Source organism: Euwallacea similis, unplaced genomic scaffold (assembly GCF_039881205.1).
Source record: "Euwallacea similis isolate ESF13 unplaced genomic scaffold, ESF131.1 scaffold_42, whole genome shotgun sequence".
In the NCBI taxonomy this organism is placed as follows: Eukaryota; Metazoa; Arthropoda; class Insecta; order Coleoptera; family Curculionidae; genus Euwallacea; species Euwallacea similis.
The window spans coordinates 434945-446663 of record NW_027098667.1 but is presented as its reverse complement, the minus strand read 5'-3'; the positions used below and the strand labels follow the sequence as shown (position 1 = coordinate 446663).

Below are 11719 nucleotides of genomic sequence, written 5' to 3'. Positions count from 1 at the left end.
CCGCATCGGCTCCTCGCGCGGATTTCAGGATTACAGTTCGTTTGTGTCCGATGCCGATCGTGCGATGCCTGGATTAATTTCAAGAAGAATTCGCAAATAAAGAAGACCCTTTTGTCCGAGCAACTAGTGCGCGGAGTTTTTCTGTTACGATTTAGAAAACATACTGCTTTCTTGGAAAACCGTTTTTCGAAATTTTGAAGAAATAACTTCCTTCGGATCAATTGCTTTTCCGACTACTTGTCCGTGGATCATGCTGGACGGGAGGCGCGTTCCGCCCTTTCTTTTTCTTTGACCATGTCGGAAATGACTCGGCTACATCTGTCCCAATTTTCTTTTGATTCGAGCATTTTCTCGATTAAATTACTCGGAGTTAGCGCGTTCACGCATTCGCGCAACTCGTTTCTGCGAGTTTCGAGGATCGAGCACTGGAAAATGCAGTGTTCCGCGGTGTCGTCGACCCCGCAGACCTCGCACTCCGGCTCGGTTTTCCCGATGCGATGCGTGAAAGCCCTAAAGCTTCCGTGCCCGCTCAGGGCCTGGGTTAGGTAGAAATTTAGGCGTCTGTGTTTGCACGATACCCAGACGTCCAGGTCAGGGATTAATTTCTTAGTCCACTGGCCCTTTTCTTCTAGGTTCGTCCATCGTTCCTGCCATTTCCGAATGGTTTCCTTTCTCATTGATTTTCTGTCCGCCCCCGTGACCCTCGGGAGGACGCTGAGAAGCGTCCTTTCTTCCAGTAGGAGGTCGATGGGGGGGACGCCAGCTAGGACTTGTACCGCTTCGAAGGATACAGTTCGATACGCACAGATGACCCTCAGGAGTGCTTTTCTTTGCACGCTCAGCATCATGTGCGCGTACTTTTTGATTCTCCTCATCCATCCCCAAATCGGGGCTGCATAGAGGAGCGTCGATTGTACCACTCCGTAGAGCAGCTGTCTCTTTTGCGTGGACGGACCGTCCATCGTCGGCATGATCCTTTGCAGTAGACCTAATTTCTTTAGGCTTTTGTCGCAGATGTTTTCCACGTGACGCGCGTGGTACAAATTTTCCCCGAAATCGACCCCCAAATATCTTATGGATTTTTGAGGTTCGATTCGGACGCCGCTCGCCAGAAAGAATAAATCCTTTCTGCACCTTTTTCCGCTCAAAATGACCGCTTCGGTCTTTTCGGGGGCTATTCGAAGCGAGTGGTCGGTCAGCCATTGCACGCAACGGTTTATCGCGCCGTCCGCTTCGCCGATTAGTTCCGCCCTATCGGCGCCGCAGACGACGAGCGCAATGTCGTCCGCGTAGCCAATGAGCGTCGTCCTCTCGGATCGCCCCGCCTCCAAGATGGGGTCGTACATTAGGTTCCACAGCAGCGGCCCGAGCACCGAACCTTGCGGTATGCCCATCGCCATGTTGAACTTGGTCTCTTTGTCTATTTTTACGATTCTATTCGTGAAATAATCTTTGATTACGTTTATTAAATAATTCGAGATATTTCTTCTCGTCATTTCGTTTATTATGCACGTCCACGAAGCGCTGTTGAACGCGTTTTTTACGTCTAACGTAATTAACGCGCACCAACGTTCTCCGCGGCGCTGATTTTTTGCGTCGCGGGCCACTTTTATGACTCGCTCCATGGCGTGCATCGCGGACTTTCCTTTTCTGAAGCCGAACTGTACTTCCGACAGCGGATGTTTCGCCGCCAGTTCCTCCTCAAGACGGGTCTTGATGAGGTGTTCGTACAGCTTGGCCGCAGCATCGATCAGACAAATAGGCCTGTACGACCCCAGTTCTTCGCTATTCTTGTTCGGTTTTAGAAGCAAGATTAGCTTGGCTATTTTCCAGGAATCCGGGAATTCCTGGTTTTCCAGCAGTTGATTTAGCACTCGAAGCCACACGTCCGGGTAGGCTTCGAAGCTATATTTGACCGCTTCCGCCCCCAGACCGTCGGGTCCCGGGGCTGCTGCGTTCTTTAATTTGCAAGCAGCCGCTTTTACCTCTTCCTGCGAGAAAGGCGTAAAAACGACTGGCATTATCTTTGCCGGTATGTGGCCGGGGCCTCGCGGAAAAAGGTGTTCCGCGACTTCTAATTTTCTTTTTGCCGTCAATTCGAAAGGATTTCCGGGTTTGAGTTGCCTCATGACGATCTTATAACCGTCACCCCAGATGTCCTCGTCGAGTCGCGTGCACAATTCGGTCCAGCTCGCTTTTTTCCGCGAGCTTATCTCCTTGTGGAGGGACTTTTTCGCGTCTTTGTACCGTTGCCACGACGCCTCCTTTTCGACATCCGCGACATTCGGATTTCCGCGTGCGCGAAGCGCGCGACGTCTGACTACGATGCAGTTCTTTCTCATTTGTTCGACTTGTTCCGTCCACCAGTACGGATTCGACTGTCCCGTTGCGGCGCTGCGGATTTCCGCGCGCGCCGCCCGAGAAGCGTCTTTCATGAGCTTGGAAATCTCTTTTCCGCCGTTCACTTCGGGACGACGTTCCAGTAGATTTCCGAAAGCTTGCACGAACTTCTGCTTGTCCGGTTTGTAAAAGCCAGACAGTCGATTTTTCCGCGCCGTTACGCTGCCAATTTCGAAACATATGTGTTTATGCGGCGAACACGGCTCATTTTCTAGGATTTGCCAATCAGTCGCGTGATTTACAAGTCCCAGACTCGCGAACGTGACGTCAATGCACGTTTTTTGATTTCTTCTGACGAACGTGGGTTCTCCCGTGTTGAGAGCCACCATTTCTAGGGCCCCCACCATCTGAGACAACGCCCCGCCCCTGGCATCTTCGATCGATGCACCCCAATCCGGGGATTTGGCATTAAAATCGCCCATTAAAATTAATTCGCCGTGTCGGCCGGCAGCCACTTGTTGCAAGTCGTTCAAATATCGATCGAACCGCTCCATTGTGCAGTTAGGCGAAATGTATCCGGCAATTATTGTATACTCTTCTCCGAAGAGTGCAATAAATCCGTCTCCGCGCGTTACTTTCGAGAACCTCGCATTGTTGGTTCTCGCCCAGATGGCTACATCACCCGAGTTGTCGCCCATCCATTTAGGGCTGTTTTTTATTACATTTTTATTAGGCTCGCTGGCCACAATTAAATCGACATTTCGCTTAGCCGCTTCAAGGAAAGCCATGTCGTGTGCATTTATCGAACGATCAGCATTGATCTGCAAGAATTTCGTTTTGAATTTGATTTTCATTTTATGCAAATATTTATGAACAAAACTAAACCGGAAGGAATAGAGTTGTTGCCGAGAAAAAAGGTTTTAGGAAGTACGCTTTTTTTTTTTTTTTTTTTTTTTTTAAAGAAAAAGAAAAGTGGAGTCTGTTTTCCCCGATTTTTTATTGACGATCTTCCGTGATCGTCGTGTCATTTTCCGCGGCCGTTTCGCGCCGCTTCAAGAGGTCCCGACGTTGTTGTTCGGACCTCATGGCCGCCCGCGCGCCGTTGAGAGCTTCCCGAAATTTGGGGCACTTACTGCTCCCCGGCCAGTGCCCCTTTACTTTGCCGAGGACGCACGTGCAGTCCTCCTCTTTTTTGGGGCAGTTTTTCCCCCGATGGTCCGGTTTTCCGCACCGGAAGCAGCATTTCCTTCGGTCGGGACCGTTGCAGCTGGACGTCGCGTGATGGTACGCCCAACACCTCGTGCACCGATCGATTTTGAGGTGCCGCTCCAGCTTGCACCTCACGAGTCCCACGCGTAAGGGACTCCCGAGAATTTTTACTGCGTGCTCCTCCGGGAGCCGCACAGTAACCGCTTGTTCGGACCTCGCGTACGGGCGCATTTCCCCGATCGCGACGTCCGCCTCTTTAAGTTCCGGGACTACCGATTTGAGTCCCTTGAAAACCTCTTGTTTAGAGGCCGCGGCATCCATGCCTCTGATGAAAATCGAGGCTTTCTCCTTACGCTCCTTAAGGAGGCGGACGCTTTCTTTGCCCAGGGACTTTTCGATGTCCCTACCGATTTTTTCGAGCGCCGACTCGTCTTTGTCTAGGGTAATCACTAAATTACCCTCGCCGTTGGTCTTGATCGTTTTAATTTTGTCCCTGCTGGTGTTGCCACCCAAGGACGAGTTAATTTTTTTGATTGTATCGGCCGCGCTTTCCTTTTGCTTGTTGACGACGATCGCGTACGTCGCAAAGTTCTTCCGTTTGGATTGGGAAGGCGTTTTTCCCTCTGACGTCTTCGAGCGGGTCGTGAAAATCCTGATCTCGGGCCCGTCGCGGAAAATGAACTGGATCATTTTCCTAAAGCTCGATAGCGACATCCCTTTGACGTGATGTATCGCCAGCTTTTTTTCATGGCCGAATTCGCTCTTCAATTTGGCCATTTTCTCAAATATGTCCCTTTCTCCGACCGGGACGTTAATAATGTTAATAATCCTCTGTCCTGAGGATTTATCCGCTTTTTTTGATTTGATCTTCACGACTTGCTCGAAGACGTCAAAATCATCCAATTCCGCGAGTTCCGGGTGGCGGCTTTTAAATTGTGACTGAATACTCTCAGTCATTTCGCGGTCGTCTTGTTCGACGAAGACGACTTTTGTTTCCTCTGGGAGATTGTCTTCCAGAGGGTTCCCGATTACCACCGAAGTGGTCGCGAACACGGTGTTTGACCAAGTTCTGGATTCGCATTGCGTCCAGGCCTGGTACGAACGTTCCGACGAGAGTTGCTCGACCGCCGATTCTTCGCCCGTTTGGACGCTAATCTCGCGCGATTGCGGATTTGACGTCCCGATCGTTTGGGTCCCGGTGGACGCTACCGAGACCGATTTTTTCGGCACTCCTATATTGGCCGCTTGCTTGAGGAAGATTTGTTCCCCCTCGTACAGCTTATCGGTGAAGCCCTGGATTTTCCGCGCCGATTGTTTGATCTCGCGCTTGGTATTTCTATTGGCCCTAATGAGGGCCATTAGGTTCCTCACTTCGAGGAACATGGCATTAATGAGAAGCTTAAGCTCCTCAACCGCCTGGTTGTTTTCCGCTTTTTTCGCGGCTTTTTTCACGGTTTCGCACCGTGCCGTCGCCTCTCCCGACGAAGATTACCCCGAGCTGGAGGAGGACCTGCTATTTTTCCGGGAGGACCTCTGCTTCCGCGGCCTTTTTGGGACCCATGCCCCCGCGGATTCTTCCTCGCTGCGAACTAACCTGCACTAACCTGAACTAATCTTTTTTTTTTTTGCGTGGGGAAATCTTTTATAGACAATGGTGCCTTGGATGTTTAGCGGTCCCAACAGTGTTGGATTTCTCCTGTAAAGGAGTTTACCAACTAAAACTCCACGATTTTTCTCCTCTTGTATGCCCATGTCCAGAACCGCCTTTTGGCATTGTTGGACATTTCATCCTTTTATGATGACGAGCTATTTGTTTATTTATTTATTTTTCCTTTACTCTCCTAGTCATTTACTTGTTTCTAAACAATTTTAATTTTTTAATTATTATTATTATCATTTTTTTTTTTTTTTTTTCACTTTTATGTAGTCATTTTATTCTTTCACCTATATCTCCGTTATCTCCTTTTTAATTCCACTGCCATATACAGTTGATTTTCTCTTTTCTATTTATTTATTTATTATGTGTATTCCACCCTGTCCAATTCATCGGATTTCATCTTCCAGTTTTTTTTTCATTATTTTTTCAATCATGCTTTCTATTATATCCCAGTTATATTTAGATTTCAACATTTCCTGCACCAAGTTATTTTCCTGCAACTTCACCTTAAGTTGTCTCTCGACACTCTGTCTATCCTTAGACCAATTTTCGCACTGAAACAGAATATGTTCCGCGGTATCGTCTGCTTTATTACAGTATCTGCATGTTGTACCGTCGCTTTTTTTTATATTGTGTTTGTAAACCTCAAAGCATCCATGTCCTGTGAGTATTTGCGTTGTATAGTAATTTAATTCATCGTGTTTTCTCTCTAGCCAAGGTTTTATGTTCGGGATCAGTCTCCTAGTCCACTCAGCAGTCTCTACAGCTTCCCATCGCCGCTGCCATATTAAAACACTTTGTCTTCTTTCGAGCTTTTTGGCCCCGAGTGTCGCCCCCATCGCCCTGGCACGCTCCTCGGCCAAGATGTCTGCCGGTATCATCCTCGCGAGAACAAGGATTCCCTCAGTTGGTGCTGTCCGATATGCCCGCGTGATTCTGACGGCCATGGTTCTCTGTAAGGTAAGTAGTTTTTTCCTGTATTTTTCTATTTTGCAAACTTGAAACCACGCAGGAGCCGCATACAGAACGATGGACTCGGCGACCGCGGCCAAAACCCTTCTTTTACACTCCGATTGCCCTTTCATTCGGGGCATCAGTCGAAGAAGCGTTGATGCAACTTTCTGTGCCTTTTCCGTTACATACAAAATATGCTTTCCGAAATTTAAATGTTTATCGAGGATTACGCCCAAATACTTAATTTGATTTTGCGGTTCAATTTCTAGGTCTTGTATTTTAAATTTAACATTTTCACATTTTTTTCTTCCAGATATCATGATGGCTTCTGTTTTTTCAGGTGCAACCTCGAGCTGACTCTCCCGCATCCAGTCGCAGATCCTACGGAGGGCTTCATTTCCCAGGTAAGTTATTTTTTCCACAGATTTAGCAGTAAGAACCACTGCGAGGTCATCGGCGAAGGACACCATTTCGACCTCCCGGGGCATTTCCGTTGACAGCAAGCCGTCATACAACACGTTCCACAGAACCGGCCATAGGACCGATCCCTGGGGAACTCCTGCAAAGGTACGTATTCTTGTATCATGTTCGATTTCTATTTCCCTATTGCTCAAATAACTATCAATTATTTTTTGCAGGTATCCTGGAAGTTTTCTTTTCGCCAGCTCCCTCTTGATTAGGTTCCAATTTGCCGTGTTGAAAGCATTACGGACGTCAATTGTAATCAGTGCGCAGAGTCCTCTAGTTTTAAGCATTTTGTTCATTTCTTTTTTGCCAATGTCGTAAATAAATTTAATTGCATCAATAGTAGATTTGTTTTCTCTAAAGCCGAATTGTCTATCGTTCAACCGTTGATCTCCTTGTAATTTTTCTTTTATTCTCAAACACACAAGATGTTCAAAAAGTTTTCCTATTGCATCTATAAGGCAAATTGGCCGGTATTTAATGGGTTCATTTTTATTTTTAATGTGTTTTTCTAACAGTACAATTTTGGAAATTTTCCATTCTTTTGGATACTCACCTTTTTCTAATATGTTATTAAATATTTGAAGTACATAATTTGGTTCCAATTTTACTATTAATTTAATTAATTCAGCTGGGATTCCATCCCTACCTGGTGCCTTTTTGTTTTTTAATTTAGTTTCTGCAATTTTTAGATCTTCGTGCGTGAACGGAATAATTTGTGTATCTATATTAGTTAATTGAAAATTTGGTTCATCTATATTCAAGAAAAGCTCTCTCACTATTTTTATTTTTGTTTCTTTATCGATAGGTTTATTTTTACAAATCTTTTTTGTAACTATTTTGTACCCATTTCCCCAACTATCATCATTTATTTCTTCACATGTTTTCCTCCACTGCTCATCCTGGGATTTTAAAATAGCTTTTTTTAACTCTAATTTGGCTTTTTTGTATTCATCTTTTAGTTTTTCAAATTCTTTAGCTGTTGCTTTCCGTCTTCTTGCTAGCATCACTCTTCTTTTTTTTATGCATTTTTTCCTTAATTCGCCTATGTTAGCATTCCACCAATACACTTGTTTTTTATATTTTAAGACCTTTTTAGGGATAGATACCTCGCACGCTGCTATAATGTTTTCTGTTAGGCTGATATTTGTTTGTGTTTTATCGATTCTAATTAGTTCCCGGAATTTTTCACTGAATTTGTTTATTTTTATGTGTTTCAGGTTCCACCGAGGGATATATCTCTTGGTCGGCTCCATAGTACGTTGCCTTTCAACCTCAAAATATATGTGAGCTTTCATAAAGAAAGCCATATGGGGTTACTTATCAACCTATTCAATGTAAATGCAAAAAACATGTTGTCCCATAATATTGTAACCTATCCTTGGACATGTGCGGAATGTCACAGGCACCTACTGGTGCCCCATTGTAAATTAGAAATGGACTAAACTTGTACTAGTCAGAATAGATCATTCGTGGTAAAAGATAAAGGTCTGTTTATCATCTCGCCTAAAAACATACGGAGGTGCGAATAAGATGATTAAGGGATGTAAGTGTGGGAAGAATGTGGGAAGTATGGTGACAGGCTTTTGGAAGAAAAGCAGATGCACCTGGGGTGACTCTCACGCATCAAAAAGGGATTCATTCGATTCCCGATTCTAGAGAAATAAAGAAGTACCGCCTAAACTTGTGTTTTTGTTTCTCTACGAGTTAGGGAACTTCTGACATACATATGTACAATATGGTTTTTAAAGCAGCATGTAAAATTGAATATGAACAATTTGATTCTATGGAATATGTAGTTATTATAATATAAAATATGTAAAATGAATTATATTTGATTATCCAATAGAAAGAGTCTGTTTTAGTGAATTCAGTCTTAGAAACTTGCTGATATGCCTGCAACCAACAACGCACTCTTGTAGTTCGCCTAAGTGTCAATTCACTGCGCAATAGCTGGATCAGTCTTCTGGTTTATTTACACGCGTGGTCGTTTGTTTTCGCTGTGGTGTTTTTTGTGAATTCTGCTCGTTATGGCCTTATCAAAGAATTTACTTCGAAGATTAAATCGCACGTTTCGGTAGGTACCTGGAGACCAAGCAGTGCATCGAGGTAATAATATTCTTTATTTGTAGAACACATAAAAAAAATATGGCTTATAAGGATATGCTGTTATGGGAAAATGTTTCCATAGCAGTTAGCAGAAACGATGAAAATGAGATCGGTCCAACACAACAAGAAGCCAACGTTTACGTCTCCAAAACAGCACGACGTATCGATATTGAATACGTGCACGTCCTGGGGACTTTTGAAAAAACACGTCATATAATGTTTTCTAATATCGAGATGACCACAAGTCCAACGAGAAACTCATTCTTGTTGCGACTGGAAGGAAGAGATGAAGTTAAGTTCATATTCGGCACCGAGGCAGCAAAAAACGATTTCGTTGAATCCATCACGATTGAAAGGTAAAATCCTCATCAACAGTTATTTATTTTTTACAAGTGTCCAGAAAGAAAAATATGAATTGTGCAAGCAAATGAATTTATGAAATGTTTTATGAGTAAGAGGTTATTGTTCACGTGCGCACTCGGTTTTTTTAAAATAAAATAATTTTTTATCGTTTTTTTTTACAGCAGTGACTCGGGTAACTCGGAGGATTCGTAAATTGAATTTGTAAAGCATAAAATTATATTTTGTAAATTATAAAATTATTTTGAAAATTGAAATTTGAATTTTTTTAAAACCACCTTAAAAAAACCGGAGAGATTCCTTAAAAAAGTGTTGTGTGCTGAAGGGGCCCTCCTAATCGTGGGGAAGTGAGTGGATGAAGTTTTTTTTTTATCGGGCAAAAATCTTTGAATGTCATGCAGCCTGTTGTCCCGCCAGCTGGATGGTGTTGCATTCGCCTACTGCCCCTACCCACTAAAGAACCTCGAGATTTTCGCACTGGCTATGCTAGAGTTCAGCTACGTTCCCCCAGGATTGTGGAAAAAAAGACCCGTTTGATAAATCTTGGAATTTATTCGTGGCCGAGTTCTGTACAACTCCCTCTAGAATCTATCAACTTTAGCACTTTCCTCCTCCTCCTAGTTTCCTCGACTCCACAGTGTTAATGAATAAATTCCGTTCACCATTTTGTCTAAAAGGCACAATTTATCCCATAAACGAAGCTTTCCCTTGACTTTTAAGGAGAACCCAATGATTCCCGCAGCCCTTGACTTTTCTGTGCAGATGCGGCTATCGTACCCCAGCTGAGGGATCCGTACTTCGGCTCCTCGCGCGGTTTCTGAGTGGATGAAGTGGAGAAGGAATTGGAATTCCACGGCAAGATACTTAGTAAATAGTTTTCAAATATGTAATTGTAAGAATTAAATACGAAAAGAAACCGCGTTTTTTGATGAATATTACAGTTATAATTTTCGATTTAATAATTCACTTTACATATATTTTTTTTATACGGCTAAATAATAAGCAACCATCACTCAAATATGTACATGTGAGCTTTCATAAAGAAAGCCATATAGGGTTACTTATCAACCTATTCAATGTAAATGCAAAAAACATGTTGTCCCATAATATTGTAACCTATCCTTGGACATGTGCGGAATGTCACAGGCACCTACTGGTGCCCCATTGTAAATTAGAAATGGACTAAACTTGTACTAGTCAGAATAGATCATTCGTGGTAAAAGATAAAGGTCTGTTTATCATCTCGCCTAAAAACATATGGAGGTGCGAATAAGATGATTAAGGGATGTAAGTGTGGGAAGAATGTGGGAAGTATGGTGACAGGCTTTTGGAAGAAAAGCAGATGCACCTGGGGTGACTCTCACGCATCAAAAAGGGATTCATTCGATTCCCGATTCTAGAAAAATAAAGAAGTACCGCCTAAACTTGTGTTTTTGTTTCTCTACGAGTTAGGGAACTTCTGACATATATGTACTTGTGATCGCTTAGGGATTCCTCATTCATGACGTGCCAGTTTTTTATTTTTCCCATCAAGCTTTCACTGCAAAGTGTAAGGTCAATGATAGATGAACTTCGGAACCTTTCGAAGGTAGGTATGTTTTCGATGTTTTGTATTACCAATCTATTCTCAGCTATAAATTCTCTCATTATCAGCCCTTTTTTGTCGGTTGTTTTTTCACCCCAGTCGGATGCCTTAGCATTGAAGTCTCCTGCAAATATTTTGTTTCCATCGTCTTGTTTACTAATATTTTTTATCTTTTCCAGGTATTCTCTGAAGTTCTGTGGATCCAGTCTCGGCGAAGCATAGCAGCAATAAATGGTAAGGTTTTTAGTTTTGACATATACAATTCCTGTAGCTGATCCATATTCCCTTACAGGAAGATCGTCCGCAAAAATTCCTATCGCCGCGACCGACCGCTCATCTGTGTACCATTTTGAGTTATTTACAGCTTTTATGTTAGGCTCTGTCAGAATTGCTATATCAATTTTATCATGTTTTACTGTTTGGCTTAATAAATCCATTGCTCGTTTATCCGTGTTTAAGTTTATTTGCAAGTTTCGTATATTGTTATTTTTCATTTCTTTTTTTTTTTTTTTTTTTTTTTTTGTTGCAAATAAGTATATGTAGATATTTAAGTAATCAAATAGATAAATAGATAAGCAATCAAGATAGATCAAATTGGCAAATTTAATAGAAACGATTAGATAACTGTGTAGACAAAATAGGAGTACTTTTTTTAAAATTTACCTTTATCTGTTTTCCATTTGCATGGCTTCATCTTCGTAGATTTCAGTTTCTCTTTCAATTAAGTTTCTTCTTTTCGTTTTGGATAATGTTTTTTTATATACCCTGCATTTACCTCGTCCCGTGGCATGTCCCTCTGCGTTGCACAGCACACAATACTCATTTTCCTCGCAATCTTTTTCTTGGTGTCCCTCCTTTGCACACTTCCGACATAGTTGTGTTCTATCCAACCCCCTGCATTCCTTTGCTACATGATCAAATTGCCAGCACTTAAAGCATCTTTTTACCTTGACTGATTTTTCCATTTGACACGTAACCATCCCGATTCTGATATTTTCGTTTAATAATTTTTTAGTATGTTCCTTCTTTACCTTTACCAC

The 11719-nt window shown here is 42.9% G+C and overlaps 1 long non-coding RNA gene across 1 annotated transcript; it reads left to right on the top strand.

The window, feature by feature from the left end:
- The first annotated feature begins 8576 nt into the window (after positions 1–8576).
- On the top strand, positions 8577–9350 carry LOC136418889 (uncharacterized). The gene is made up of 3 exons (XR_010752979.1): positions 8577–8702; positions 8758–9090; positions 9259–9350. It is a non-coding gene; the product is annotated as an uncharacterized lncRNA (long non-coding RNA).
- Positions 9351–11719: the final 2369 nt, after the last annotated feature.